Source organism: Eurytemora carolleeae, unplaced genomic scaffold (genome assembly GCF_000591075.1).
Source record: "Eurytemora carolleeae unplaced genomic scaffold, Eaff_2.0 scaffold937, whole genome shotgun sequence".
Lineage (NCBI taxonomy): Eukaryota > Metazoa > Arthropoda > Copepoda > Calanoida > Temoridae > Eurytemora > Eurytemora carolleeae.
This window is the reverse complement of record NW_019402130.1, coordinates 5,139-21,743: the sequence shown is the minus strand read 5'-3', so window position 1 is coordinate 21,743 and position 16,605 is coordinate 5,139. Positions and strand designations below refer to the sequence as shown.

The following is a 16,605-nucleotide window of genomic DNA, read 5'->3' as shown; positions in this document are numbered from 1 at the left end:
TTGAAATTTTGACCAGTTATTTATGGAGCTGGAACTACTGTTTCAAGGGTTGTTTGTCGGTTTTAAGTTCAATTCAAATTCTACTTTTAAAATTTTAAAAATTCAATTTTTTATTAGTATTTATTTTGGTATTCTTTATACTTCTCATTACATATAAATAAAGCTCTTCGATCATTTATATGTATTTCTATTTACTTTAGCTATAGCTGGTCAAACGGCTGAACCAAATTGGACGATATTTTGTGAGGGACCCTTTGATACCCTCGGGATGACTTAGGCCTAAAACATTTGAGCTTTTTTTCCAAAATTTTTTTAACTCCACGGGCAATGGCGGGTTTTTTAGCTAGTTTACACTAAACCAAGGCCCAACAAATCTATTTTTAATCATTTTCAACGCTAAAAAACTAAAATTTTTAATTCACAGATTTTGATTCAATTTCAATTTGACAACTTATTTAAATAGGTGGAGGGCAGAGAACATGTTTACACAAGGGATTAAAGAGGGTAGAAAAACCAGAAGGGGGGGGGAGTGAGTGAGTAAATGAGTGAGCGAGGAAGGTGATAGTGAGATAGTGATAGCGATAATGATTGTGATAGTGATAGTAATAGTGAAAGTGAAAGTGATAGTGATAGTGATACTAATAGTGATAGTAAAAGTGATAGTGATAGTAAAAGGGAAAGTGATAGTGATAGTGATAATAATACTGATTGTGATAGTAATAGTAATAGTGATAGTGATTGTAAAAGTGATAGTGATAGTGATAATAAAAGTGATAGTGAAAGTGAAAGTGATAGTGAAAGTGAAAGTGATAGTGATAGTGATAATAATAGTGATTGTGATGATAAAAGAAGAGCAAAGTCAAATTAAGTCTCTCATGTTTAGGAAGGTCTGCAGCGTAGTAAAAAAAGATGAGCTTGAAGATGTCATCTTATGTATTTTTGAACTCCCTGTACTCAATCCTTTATTGATCCAGTGTAAATCTGTTCCTCATCATGTCAGAACATTTTTTATACACATTGTCAAACAAGGTAGAGATAACATCTATACTCATTTATCTATCTGTCTATCTATCTATCTATCTATCTATCTATCTATCTATCTATCTATCTGTCTATCTGTCTATCTATCTATCTATCTATCTATCTATCATCTATCTATCTATCTATTTATCTATCTATCTATCTATTTATTTATCTATCTATCCCTCAATCTATCTATCTATCTATTTATCTATTTATCTATGTATGTATATTTATCAATAGTATAATTCTTTTTAGAATAAATTGTTAAGTTTAAAAACTGAAATATTTATTTATCTATCTATCTATATATCTCTATATCTATCTATCTATCTATATATCTCTATATCTTTATATCTATCTATATATCTCTATATCTATCTATCTATCTATATTTCTCTATATCTATCAATCTATCTATATATCTCTATATCTATATATCTTTCTATAAATCTCGATATCTAGCTTTCTATCTATAAATCTCTATATCTATCAATCTATCTAATTATCTAGGTTTATAAGAACAAAAAGAAGATGGAAAAATTTAACAAATTTTATAGATTATTTATTGGAACATCCTGCTTTGTATCTCACTTACCAGATAACATCTAACCATCCACATGTCACTCAAACCCCCTTTACACAAAATAATAATAATAGAAGCAAACCTAAGTTTCTTATCTGTGTGATATCGTCATTTTCAGATTGGTTGTGTATTTGCTAAATAGGATCCGTCTAAACCTACTATTTTTATACAAAATTTTATATATAGAGATTTAACACAGTTTTATATTAATTTCTCTAGACAGGAACATCAGATAGAACTCTTATGGATCAACTCATAAAATGTTCAGACTAAACCCCTTTCAAAAATATGAAGGAATCGAGTTTTTCCACATAATCGAATTGTCTAATCCCTATATCTTTGCCTAATGGTGTAAACCTTACATATTTTAATTTTAGACTATTTGATCTAAAAAAATTCATAGTTTAAAATATCAAAAAATATCAAATAGATAAAAAAACGTCTGAATATTTAGTGAAAAAGGGAAAAATAAAAATAGAAAAGAACTTAGAAAGAAATGAAAATATGTGTTTGTTTAAATGTTTAAATGTTTAAGTGTAGGTTAGAATGGTGTAAACAAGATGAAAATTATAAAGATTATTATTTTCAAGACAAAAACTGAGAAATTTTACACAAAAATGAGACACCTGCAAATTTTAAGCATTTCTTCACACCGTTTAGCAAAACAATTGTGAGTCTATTTCTTTAAATATATATTTTTTATGCAATTTAGTTTTGCACACATTCATGATAATGTCAAAATAATTTTTATTTACTAATGCCCTACAAAGTCGGTTTCTAGCATATTTAGCGGATAATAAAAATATTTTAATTTCGCGGATTTTTCTGTTTACATTGAGGGATAGTTTTGATAAATCGGCACTTTTTCCAGGCAAAATTTTGAAATTTTGACCAGTTATAAACCTTGCCTGTTGGGGTCATTTGAGTTGCCACAAAAAATGCGCTCTCTCTAGACGTATTTACGTTTATTGGATACAAACAGATGGACAATCCAGATTAATGAAAGGATATAGAAATATTATTGTTGCAATACTATACTTCTTTTAAACCGCTTAAACTAGTTAAGAAATAACTTTTCCATCCGAATCAATATTTGATGAAACGTGCTCATAATTCAAAAAATTTAGATGTTTTATCATTTTTTTAGTCTTTATCTTTGCAATCTGATGTCGAACATCTTTGACATGGTTTGAATTCTACTAAATCATACAGTCAAAGTTTTCACCACCAGGTTGTAAGGATATTGGGTTTAGAAAAATATAGTTTGAGGCAGGTTTGTTTTTACTTTTTAAAATTAAATGCTCACCTATACTGTATCAAAATCATGAACGAGTAATCTGTCTATCTGTCTATATGTCTATCTGTCTATCTGTCAATCTGTCTATCTGTCTATCTGTTTATCTGTTTATCTGTCTATCTGTCTATCTGTCTATCTGTCTATCTGTCTATCTGTCTATCTGTCTATCTGTCTATCTGTCTATCTTTATATCTGTCTATCTGTCTATCTATATCTGTCTATCTGTCTATCTGTCTATCTTTATATCTGTTTATCTCTATGCGCGTATATAAAAACGAGCGTGCGCCTTCTTTACCCTATCTATCTAACTTTCTATATCTACTTGCCTGTGTCAATTACATCCAATTGTAAATGAAGGATTAATATAGATCAGATCAGACGGACAGACGGTGAAATGGACAGACAAACAGTCAGACGTAAAATATGTATAAAGGTTTACATATGGTTACTCACAAAATATGAGACATCAGAGACGACTGAAGTTGTTGTTTATTTTTTTCAAAATCATCTGGTATTTCATTTGTATGCGTAATTAAAGCCTCATTCTGTTTGTGTATAATTCTGTAAAATTATAAATACGACTTTTTGATTCCCCTAGTTTTCATGTTACATTCCGGGATTTCAAAAAAACCTCCATCAGAAAAAGTAGCATTGAAAGAATTAGAACGGTACCCTTTAAAGGTAGATAAGCTCAAGTCGTCTTTACACCATATCGAAGGGATTCAGCTAAAATTGAAAATTAGAATGGAAAGTAGTAAACAGTTCATCAATCTTTTCAAATGTCTCTGGCCCTTTAAACCGTTGTCTTAGCAAAAATGATGAATTGAGGATTTATTCAGCAAAGACAACGAATAAAATCATCGGGATTTAAAACTTTAAATAAAAGAAAAATGACAATATCTTTCCCATTGCTCACGCCGATTTAGCAGTTCGGTCTTTGTCCCAACAAACATAATTTTTTCCTTATTTTATCCCTTTCATACTAGTTTGTCCGTTTTTAATGAAAAAGTAAGTTTTAAGATTGTTAAATCAAAGAACCAAAACGCGCGCGAATGAATTCAAATTAAAGAAACCGTATGATGCATCCATATGTGTAGATTAAGCAACATAATATATAATTATGTTTATTTCGATGTCCGAGCATTACTCATGAACACTTGGACCGATTTGCCTCAAATTTTGATGTGGGAACTCTGTAGAAGCACGGGAATGTTTTTGTCTTGCTTTAAATATTCTTAGTTGAATGGGTCGACGTTTATAAAACTATACCTGTACATATACATTCAGATTTGCATTAAACTAAGAAATTCAACCAGAAAGCCAAACATACAAACCCGTTAATAGACATACAGACAGACATTGATCTAAAATGTATAGATATACAATCAAACATAAAGAAATAAGTTTATCTATGTAAATCATTATATAAATCTATATAAACTAAATAAATCTAAAAATGTATAGATATACAGACAAACATAAAGCAATAAGTTTATCTATGTAAATCATCATATAAATCTATATAATCTAAATAAATCTAAAATGTATAGATATACAATCAAACATACAGAAATAAGTTTATCTATGTAAATTATTATATAAATCTATATAATTTAAACAAATCTAAAAATGTATAGATATACAACCAAACATAAAGAAATGAGTTTATCTATGTAAATCATTATATAAATATATATAATCTTAACAGATCTAAAAATGCATAGATATACAACCAAACATAGAGAAATGAGTTTATCTATGTAAATTATTATATACATCTATATAATTTAATCAAATCTAAAAATGAATAACAAAACAAAAGGGAAGGATGGTTAAGAGGATAGGAATTGCTCTGAAACATGTTAGTTTTCAAATCTCACACTCGAGCGCTCTTTTATTAAAATACCGACCCACAAACATAATGACACACGCACACAAACATACACACAAACAATTTAATAGAAAAAAAATTTTCTAATTGTAAAACCGTAATTATTTTTGAACAAAAAAAAGTATTTATCAAACTCTAAACTAATTTATGATCAGATTTGTTTAGAAAGATATAGATATACATAGATAGATAGATAGATAGATAGACAGATAGATAGATAGATAGATAGATAGATAGATAGATAGATAGATAGATAGATAGATAGATAGATAAATAGATAGATAGATAGATAGATAGATAGATAGATAAATAGATAGATAGATAGATAGATAGATAGATAGATAGATAGATAGATATACATGGTTTAATGACAAGTAGTTAAAGACAAGTGCACGCAATTACGCTTGTCACTAGAAAACAAAGCGTCAAAAAGTGACAAAAAAGTTCAATATTTTATGAATAGACAGACTTGTGAATACTGAATAGTAGTGCCTCTGAATACTTTGCAAATTATCAAGCTCTAGGGCAGTTCAAAATAGCATTATTAAGTACTTGCTGGTGTACCCGGCGTTGCCAGTGTTTATATTATGATTTAATTTTTTAGCCTTCATGTCACCCCCGGGGTACTTCGGGATTTCTTCAAAAATGTCATCCAATTTGGCCAGCTTAATCGTATATATATATTTATTTATGTATGTATGAGCTTTTTTAAAAAATTTTAATTGTTTTTAATATTAATTGTAAAAATGTTTATAGATTTTTGGGTGAGAGCTTGGAACTTTTAGACAAAAACAAGTTTATAGTTAAAGTTTACCAGAGAGTATAGAGAGTAATTCGAGTGGTTCCTATGGCACGGGAGCAGCCGTAGTACGTTTGAATTTCCGAGCCGGGTAAACCTTTCCGGTCCCAGTTTGTACTGTACCTAGCTCTATGGACAGGACTAGCTGGTGGAACAAGGTTGACGCGGTCAGACTTTATGGTTCACATAGGTTGAATTTACTTTTACCAAAGGGGCAGAGGTGAGTGATGAATCATGCAAGTGGTATCAGTAAAACTGTGGTATAGGAAGACGACTGTTAGACATAAAGATTGGATGTAAGATTGGTGATATTTCGCCTTCCTATTCCACAGTTTTAAAAACCCTACTGTGTGTTTCTTTTAGAATTCTGAACTGCCCTATAAAGCATGACTTGAGATCTGTGAAAACAAAGCAGAGGCTTACTTTCCGTAATTTTACATTTTCTACGGTTTTGCATATCTTATATACTTGTATAGATAGGATAGTAGGGAATTAATTTATTAATGGGACAGTGCGCTAACTAGTAAATTATAAAAGGGACTGTTCACTTATTACAATTTATAAAGGGGACAGTGCGCTAACTAGTAAATTATAAAAGAGACTGTTCTCTAATTACAATTTATTAATGGGGCAGTGCGCTATCTAGTAAATTATAACAGAGACTGTTCTCTAATTACAATTTATTAATGGGACAGTGCGCTATCTAGTAAATTATAAAAGGGACTGTTCTCAAATTACAATTTATAAAAGAAACTGTTCTCAAATTACAATTCAATAAAATTCACTATTTACTAATTTAAAAATGAAACATTAAATATTAACTTCCTAAAGAAACTATTTACGATATACTATTATTGACTGATTAATTAAGGAGAGTTAATTAATTACAAGTTAATGGAAGTTACATTAAGAAGTTTGTTCGTTAATTATCAATTTATAAAAAGTAATGTTCGCTTATTACTAAATGATTAGGAATAGAGTTCTTTATAAGTCAATCTAGACAGTAATAGAATGTTAAAAACTAATTTTTTGAAGAAAGAAAAGCAAAAAAAAAAAGCTTAAAAGGAAAAATAATAAAGAAGGAAAATGTTGGGAAAAAGAAATAAAAAGAAGAAAGAGGAGAGAATTATATAATCATTGTTAAATAGTTTAACATCAAAGAACATTCTTGTCTCTCCCCCCCCCCTTCATCATAACCATCTTATATTCCCCCCCTCATCCAAACTTCCTTGCATCCTAATTCCCCCTCCCTCTCCCTCCATCTTACAAATTCCCCCACTTTAACCTCCGGAGAAGCATGTAATATTAATGTACTAGCCCAACAAACATTTTGTCCGAGTATTACGTCTGGACAGGCGTTCGACATTGTCTTGTCAGTCGTCGGAACTATCGTTCCAACATTGTCCGTCGTTGGAACAGTTCCAACATTGTTCGTCATCGAAACAAACAACTAAAGTTCCAACATTGTCCGTCGTCAGAACATACAACTATAGTTCCAACATTTCCGTCATCTAAACAAACAACTATAGTTCCAACATTGTCCGTCGTCAGAACATACAACTATAGTTCCAACATTGTCCGTCGTCAGAACATACAACTATAGTTCCAACATTGTTCATTGTCGGAACAAACAACTATAATTCCAACATTTCCGTCGTTGGAACAAACAACTATAGTTCCAACATTGTCCGTCATCAGAATATACAACTAAAGTTCTGACATTATCCGTCATCGAACAAACGTCCTCTAACTTCCCCAATTGTCCTCTGAAACTCGCCTCTGGTCCTTTAAACTCCCCAATTGTCCTTTAAAACTCATGCAGCTCTGATCCTCTAAAATTAACCTCTAGTCCTCTAAACTCCCCAATTGTCCTTTAAAACTTGCCTCTGCTCCTCCAAAACTCCCTTTCAGTCCTTTAAAACTCCCCTCTCCTGCTACTGGGGTATTTTGACAAGAGCTTATCGTGTTGACAAAGAGAGATTTTAATACACAATTTTATTTCAATTCTATGAAATTATCTATCTATCTATCTATCTATCTATCTATCTATCTATCTATCTATCTATCTATCTATCTATACTTCCATTAACCTTCCATTAACCTTCCATTAAACTTCCATTAACCTTCCATTAACCTACCATATACCTTACATATTTTAATCCGAGTAACAATTTGAAAGATATCGTCGTTTTTCCATCCTGGTAAATTATTATTTCAATTTCCATTATTTTTCACACCCGAGACTAACCAGGGCGAGATGCATTCGGTTAAAAGATAAAAAGGAAATAAATTATGTTTAATTTTAATTGTAATAGGTCACAGTTCATTGGGATAAGGACTGAACCATTAAATCAGAGTGTTTTGTCAGTTAAAGCAAACCAATTCAACAAATTGAAAGTTATAAAAAATAACTAGAATATCTCCGCTACGTGTGGTCATTTTTTAAATTTTGAAGAGTACCATGAACAGAAACTTATTGGATATCGAGATCAAGTGTTCAAGATTAACGATATTCCATACCAGAGTTATCACATCTGAGTTTAAAACTTTAGAATAGAATATCCTTAATCCCGATCTGTTAATTAACCTGAGCTGAAAACTTTAGAATGGGATATGATTAATTCCGGTCGGTTAATTAATCTGGAGATTAATAACAAGAGGATAACAAGCATTATTTAATCTCGAGATTAAGAAAAAAAAGTGGATCAAGCATTAATCCCGATATCCACCATTCAAAAATTCCCAGCTCTGATCAGACATAGTGTACATCTACACATAGATTTAGCTTTCAGGGTTGACTTTGAAGTGCACTGCTAAAAACTCATGTAGGAAAATCGCACAGAAAGTGCGATATATCGCACATACTGTTATTTAATCTCACTTTCAGGGTTGACTTTGAAGTGCAGCAACGCCGTGGGCTTTGATTTTACCGATATAATCTAAACATGTACATTTTAGAACTATATAGCACTTGTTCTTAGCTTTGATTTTACAGATATAAACATGTACATTTTAGAACTATATAGCACTTGTTCTTAGCTTTGATTTTACCGATATAAACATGTACATTTTAAACTATATAGCACTTGTTCTTAGCTTTGATTTTACAGATATAAACATGTACATTTTAGAACTATATAGCGCTTGTTCTTAGCTTTGATTTTACAAATATAAACATGTACATTTTAGAACTATATAGCGCGTGTTCTTAGCTTTGATTTTATAAAAATAATAATTGGCATAATTCTCATTGACTTTTGCTTAAGAGCTTGCAACCTTTAAATTACAGTGAATATCCAGTAAGGGATGATAGATGAATTTTTTAGCTTTTTACTAATAAAGGATATAAAGACCTTACGACAGTACACACATCAAATGTGCAGTACACTTTCGGAGTACAAGTGTTTGAGAAGGTTTTGTATCTTAAAGTTTACTCAGAATCGTTTGTAAACAATAAAGAATTTCTCTGTTTTAGCACATCTCTTTGTTAAAATGTTATATTACATTTTGTAAAATAGCATTGGTTTAATGAAAAACAAATTCTATATTTAAGTCATCTGCAATCGGCATTTTGAAAAAAAAAGTTCTAAATAAATCCACATGGGAAAAAATATGTAACAATGCTATGCCTACAGATTTAATAATGTGGGAGATATAGTCGTTTGTCTAGATCAAAAGGTGTTTAGTTCTTACCATTTCCTCCATTGTTTCAAATGCATAAACTCTGTAAGTTACTTTCCAGAGAAACCATAGTTATAACAATCTATTTTCTAAGAGAAAATTATGGATATAATGCATTCCTATAATCAAACCTAGCTTTTACCTTTGTGTATCGTACATGCCTCTCTATAAACGAAAAAGATCAATTTAAATTAAATATCTACAATCCCTTAAAGTTTTTTTATTGTAAACCAATTTCTGTTTGAGCTTAAAAAATTCTTTTCAGAAAGCCCCTCACGTACAAATTGACTTTTGAAAGTGGAGTACATGGCCTGTACATTGTACAGTGTACAGTGTACAATTAGTAAAGGATTATCGTACATCATCACTCTATAGTCTATATACTATAAAACTATATTTCAGTTTTTAACTTCACATTTTTTATTAAAAAAAAATTATACTAAACACAATGTTTCACGCCATCATGACGATCCTCACTAGTTACAATTCTTTGAACACTATATATATAAAAATTTATGTAAAAATATATAGTCTATATACTAATATATAAAAATATATAGTCTATATACTATATAACTATATATAAAGATATATAGTCTATATACTATATAACTATATATAAAAATATATATAGTCTATATACTATATAACTATATATATAAAAATATATAGTCTATATACTATATAACTATATATATAAAAATATATAGTCTATATACTATATAACTATATATAAAGATATATAGTCTATATACTATATCTCGTTGGACATATCACAAAATGAATGGTGCCTTACTTACAGTCCTATTAAATTACCCTATAAATATTTTTTTTGTATGATAAACTCTTCTGTTTTCCTTTTTAAATCCTATTGGTTCTTTCATCCCATGACTATAGTGTATATCCTCTTATACAGTGGATGGTATGAATTGTATGAATTGTACCAGAAGCTGAATATACTTTCAGACAGTGGATGGTATGAATTGTATGAATTGTACCAGAAGCTGAATATGCTTTTGATGTTTTTATCAGATGCAAATCTAATAGTTTAACGCCCTCTTCCGGTGTGATCGCGCGGATTCCCTGGCCCTGTCCGCCCGGTCGGACTCCTCCGTTCGGTTCGATTTCCCGCATTTCCCGGATGATCCCTGGCATACTTTCGCGGATTTGAAATCTCGGCCTGGCGGCGGCGGAGTTGGCGGCACTAGACCCTGGCCCGTACCGACTCCAGTACTCATACGGATATACCTACATACACACTTAATAGTTTTACACCTTTAAGAACAACCTTTTCAGTGACTTTTCATGGTGATTTGACAATCTTTTCTATTAGAATAATTTAACAGTTAATTTGCATTTAATTTTTTTCAAATGTTGTTATATAAACAGATTCTGTACAAATAAAAGATAAAAGAATTGAGTCTTTGTCACAAACTCTGATTTTCGAATCACTTTTCCTTTGGAAGTAAATGTTGCTGACCTTAGATATTTCAAACTATGCATTAGATCAAATAATCTGAGTTTGAAATATCAAAGGTTTACAACATCGAGTTCTAAAGATATTGAGGTTTCAATATTTGATTATGTTCCAAAGACTCAATTCCTTTGGGTTTTTTCAATCTCCTCCTCTCACTCTCCACTGCTATATCTTCGGTCAATGTACGGCAGATTACTGCATTAACACACCGAAAGCTTAGTCGAGGGTACCTCTGGTCATCAAAAGTTTATTTGCAAATTTTGTTTAATAAAAATCTGCAAATGTGAAGCATAAAACGGTTTAACTTATAATTTGCTGTTCGGGACTACCAAAAGAATTATAAATTTAATTAATCTTATTTGCATTTTTCTATATATTTTTATTTCTTACAGTGATAAACAAAAATTCTGGAAAAGGAAGATGACTTTTTGACTCAAATTATGACTTTAAAGAGTCCAATGAAAAACATCAATTGTGCAACGCAAACAGACCAATTTCACTAAATACATGAATAAATAAGTTACTTATAGTCTATTTGATTTGTAACCGTATCAATTTCTTTTTAATTATTATCTTAATATCGTCTTCATATTCCACAGTTTTCTGGTCATCACTGTATAGTAGACATCAAACCAAGTTCGAAGTGCTTTTCATAATTTATTATTCAAAAAGGAAAAAGTAATGATTTAAGAAAAAAAACCTATTTATGGTAAAATGGGATTAAAAGTTTAAGCTAATTAAAAACTATACTCAGACACCTGATTTGCTAGACTTTTTGTGGATTTTCTCAAAGGAATTGAGTCTTTGTAACAAACTCTGATTTTCTAATACCACTATTTTTTCCACCTGATGGTGTAAACCTTTGAAATTTCAAACTTGGATTTTTTCATCTAACAGAATTCATAAATGGAAATATCTAAGGAGTACGGCATTTCATTACAAAGATATAGAGATTAGAAAATCAAAGTGACAAAGATTCAATTCCTTTCAACAAACCTCAAGACAAACTTATGAAATGATACCTGAGTGTATTTTTTTTAATGAAAGAAATGTCTGGTTTTAACGAAAATGAAAACAAAATTGGATTTAATTAAAACGTTAGTTTTAACAAAAACTAAAAAGAGATCTAACATATAACGTTTTGATATAATTTTGACACAGTTTTATGTCAATTTCTCGAGACAGGAATATCTGATAGATGTCTTATAGGTATCGTTCAACTCCTGGGATTCTCAGGTTTCAGCCAATAGACTCTTCCATTTTTCCTGTACAGTCCCTTTAAGTGCAGTTTACTTTAGTTTGAAGTGTTTATATAAAAGCTTTTTTAATCTTAATTTAGGGGGTTTGTTGGGCAGCTATAAACTGCTGGACAACATTTTTATAAAACTGAATTTTATAATATTCGGAACTTAACGAGTGAAATCATATCTTTGCAAAGAAAATATTCTCTCAGAGTTTGAATCTCCAAATCAAGTTGAGATCTTATAAGATGATATGTCCATTAATTAGCAACTTGTGCTGGTATCTTAAGAATCATAGTTTTCCCTTACCCAGGGGTAACGTGAATCGGACATGCTCAATGCCCATTGCCCATTGCTCATTGCCAATTGCCCAGGTTAAAAGGATGTCTGGAAATAACAACAAGAGTATATAAATCTGAAAATATACATTAATTTTCATATTTAACGAGAAAAAAATAACTATGCTTAAAGGGACCGTTCACTTATTTGGGTAATTTCAGGGTAAACTAAACAGCGTATTCGCTGTTGATTGGTAATAGTCTTCCTTTTCAAAGACAACTGTGGCCGGAGAAAAAGCCGATTTTTCGTTCAGAATTTTAGCGGAAAGGGACGGTCCCTCTTTATAGACCCTAAGTGAACGGTCCCTTTAAAAACTTTAAAAAAAACATATATCTACATTATTATTATTTAAACTTAGGTTATTAGACTTTTAAACATTTAATTTTTAATTTTTTGGATAATTTATAGACTATAGCAGTATCTACAACTATGCAAAGTAATTATCAAAAGTGTTTGTCAAATATATTTATGGCTTTTAAACATGAAACTTTAAAAAATAGTCCTTGTCGGGATAAAATTTAACTTAAAAACTTAAATATAATTAAAAAATCAAATGAAAGTAAAGGAACTGAGTTTTTGCCAGACCCCTATTTCAATGGAATTATGTGAGATCAATTAGACTAAGTTTTAAATAGAAAATGTTTGTGACATAATGATATAGGGGTTAGAAAACAAGAGTTTTTGAGATGCACAAAATTTTAAAATTTCAAATGTGCAACAAATTGACGAAAATAAAAAATAAAGGTTTACAAGGTTACGAAGCCGCACAAGTAATTCCCATTTAGGAATTGAGTTATAGTCACAAACTTAAATTTTCTAATTTCTAAATCTTTGCAAACTGATGACATAAGTCTTCGATATTTTAAACTATGACTTCTTTCATATCTAACTTTGAAATATCATTGCTTAAATTATTCCTATAAAACAATCAGGTTGAAAAGTTATAGGAATTAGAAAATTTGAGTTTGTGTCAAAAACTCAGTTCCTTCTACCTTCTCCTTCCTAAACAGAAGTGCATTGTATCTTGATGTTCCTTTAACTAATCGAATCAATATATCAATATGTTACTAAATCGGAAACAAGATTAGGACTTTTTTCTATAAGACCCTTATATCGTCAATTACAGATTCCGGTCGAAATATGATATTAAAAACCAATTTATTTCTAAGTAACAAAATCTGTATTATAAAGCTCTTTGTTCATTTATATGTAGGTTATACCTGGCCAAACGACTGGACCAAATTGTTTTAAATTCCACGGGCACCGCCGGCCACGTCAGCTAAAATCATAATTCAAGACCAAACGCGAGTAAAAGACGCCCGGGAGTAACCATGCTTGTTTGAATACAAAAAAAAACTAGATACTGGACTAATATTTCCCTTTTTTCTTATTTAAAATAAAACATTAAATATTTTTTTGTTCTTTTTAGAGACAATGTTGTGATAAATGCCCCAACTAACCGATTGAACAAATATTGGAAGATAGATAGATAAATACATTTCTTGGCTTAAATCGAATTGGAGAACTCCTCCAAGTAGAAAATCTGTGAAGTTAAGTGACGTGAAAATCCGTGAAAAAGATTCTGTCACGTGGCCCCGTGGATTTGTACAGAGTGTACAGTCACACAGTACACAGTGTACAGGTTGGCCGGCCTTGAACCAGCTTCAAGCTGGTCACCAGAGGTAGACATGGAGAGAAGGGATTCAAAACAATTTTAAAACAAACAAAAATATTTTTCCAGAAGCCAGAACTTGTGAATGGTTAATCACTTTAGAAAGAAATAATCTACATTTTTTATAGTTCAACGGATTAAGTTAATTCCTATAAAAGTCAGGCCAATCAGAAGCAACAATTGTTCTATCGGCCAATAAGATATCGTGAAAATACGAGTCAGCTATTTTCCATTTAATCGCTTCAAATTTTAGATTAGCGTGTTTTCAAACAAAGTTTCGACCTCGATTCCTTTTAAATAACATTTTTTCGTTTTTGTGTTTTAAAATCTCTATTTTTGAAACAATAGGACTAAAGTTTTGAAATTTTGAATGCACCCTTTACAATTGTGGTTTTCTCTTAATAACTTTAAAACCATTTAAACGAGATCGCTCAAACTTCTTCACATTTCCCATTTCATAGTTTTCAGGATAACTTTTGCAAAAAATGTTATGCAAAATTTATGCCCCCAACCTGTAAAAGACATTTTTCAATCTATATTTGACTTAAGCCATCATTAGAAATCTTTTACTTAAAAATTTCTTTTAAAAAATAGTTTTTTGAATCCAGGGGAAAATGGTCGGGATGATAGAGAGAAAGAAAACTGATCAGGCAAACTAGCAATCAATCAATCAATCAATAAATTACTTAATCAAAAAAACAATTAATCAATAAATTAATCCATCTAAAATTCCTAAACTATAGATATTAATGCAAAAAAAATCCTCCTTTTTTAAATTTGTCAATCAAACTCTAATTTTTTTTAAGTTGATATTTTTTTTAAACAGACGGAATCCATCTGAACTAGAAAAAAGAAAATGTATTAACTTCTTAGATAAAGAAATTTATTTTTCAATCTATCCCCCCCCCAAAAAAAAATTGTTTCTCAATGGTTTATTGCTCCGACAGAATTAAAAAGTTTTAAATTATTTTTTAATGATTTGATTAGATTTACTAATATTAATTCAGTTTTAGAACTAGAGGAATACGAACAGAAATTGGACATGAAAAAGAGGAATACGAACAGAAATTGGACAGGAAAAGTGGAATACGAACAGAAATTGGACAGGAAAATGGGAATATGAACAGAAATTGGACAGGAAAAAGGAAAATACAAACAGAAATTGGACAGGAAAATGGGAATATGAACAGAAATTGGACAGGAAAAAGGAAAATACAAACAGAAATTGTACAGGAAAAAGGGAAATACGAACAGAAATTGGACAGGAAAAAGTGGAATACGAACAGAAATTGGACAGGAAAATGGGAATATGAACAGAAAATTGGACAGGAAAAAGGAAAATACAAACAGAAATTGGACTGGAAAAAGAGGAATATGAACAGAAATTGGACAGGAAAAAGTGGAATACGAACAGAAATTGGACAGGAAAATGGGAATATGAACAGAAATTGGATTTAAAAAAGGGAATACGAACAGAAATTGGACATGAAAAAGAAGAAGAAAAGGAAATGTGAAGCGAATTAAGAATAAGAAAGGAGGAAAATGCGTTTTGGGAAAAATGTGTGTGAATGAATAGAGTAAAGGAAAAATGGAAAAAGTGAATAGTTTAAGATATAACGCGTGATAGGGAGAAAAGGGAGAAATTCGAAAGAAAGATTGAACAGGGAAAAGTGGTAAAAAAAACGAAAAAAGAGAGAGAAGGAAGAAAATATCAAATTTAAAAAAAAAAAGATTTGTACACCTCTAAAATAACTTTCCTTGCATTATAACCTTGATAAATTAAATTAAGGAGTTGCGTGCTCGATTTACAACAGTACCCTTAATCTGAGCAACAATGAGAAAGATATCGTCGTTTTTCTATCTCACAAATTTTTTAATTCTGTCAATTTCCTTCTTTCTCTTTACTGCATTAATCTGCAATCAACAAATTCAAAACAATCAATATTCTTAGAGAAAAACAGACAAGGATTTCAGGTGTTCCATTTTAAATATCTTCGATATTTCAAACTTTGACTTTATTGATCTTACAATCGAATTCAAAAATTCAAAATTCACAACCGTATCCTTTCAACCACTGTCTTTATCTGGTGATTTCCGTCTGTATCACGTGACCAGTATACTGCACTGCCATTGGCTGAAGTTCTGATGACGTAATACAGTCTGTAAGGACTATATGTAATAATATTATTAATTATATATCTGTTTAAACCTACTACTTTTATAAAAAATTTCATTTTTATTTTTTCGAATAATTTTGACACAGTTTTATATCAATTACTCGAGACAGAAACATCAGATAGATGTCTTATATGTATCGTTCAACGCCTGGAATTCTCAGGTTTCAGCCTATACCCCCTTCCATTGAAGGTTGAAAGGGCACCGATATATCAGATATGTGACTCTATAAACACTTGAAATTTTGTAATACAGTCCCTTTAAAAAACTTCATGCATTTAAAGAACTCACTGTTTATTGAGATATATCATTTCAACTTTTTTTCGGTGTTTTTTAAAGAAAGTCGGTTCAAAAATGGGGGGGGGAGGGGAAAGTGTTTGGAAGGGGAGGGGTGAGGTGTTTGAAGGGTTGGGGCGAGGTGATGGGA

General features: G+C 30.7%; 1 long non-coding RNA gene across 1 annotated transcript in view; it reads left to right on the top strand.

Moving 5' to 3' along the window:
- The window catches only part of LOC111717951 (uncharacterized), an 18,912-nt gene extending 8,594 nt beyond the window's left edge, over window positions 1-10,318 (top strand). Inside the window, exon 3 of the long non-coding RNA XR_002768960.1 lies at window positions 10,307-10,318. This is a non-coding gene — a long non-coding RNA (uncharacterized LOC111717951). The remainder of the gene's footprint in view (window positions 1-10,306) is intronic.
- Window positions 10,319-16,605: the final 6,287 nt, after the last annotated feature.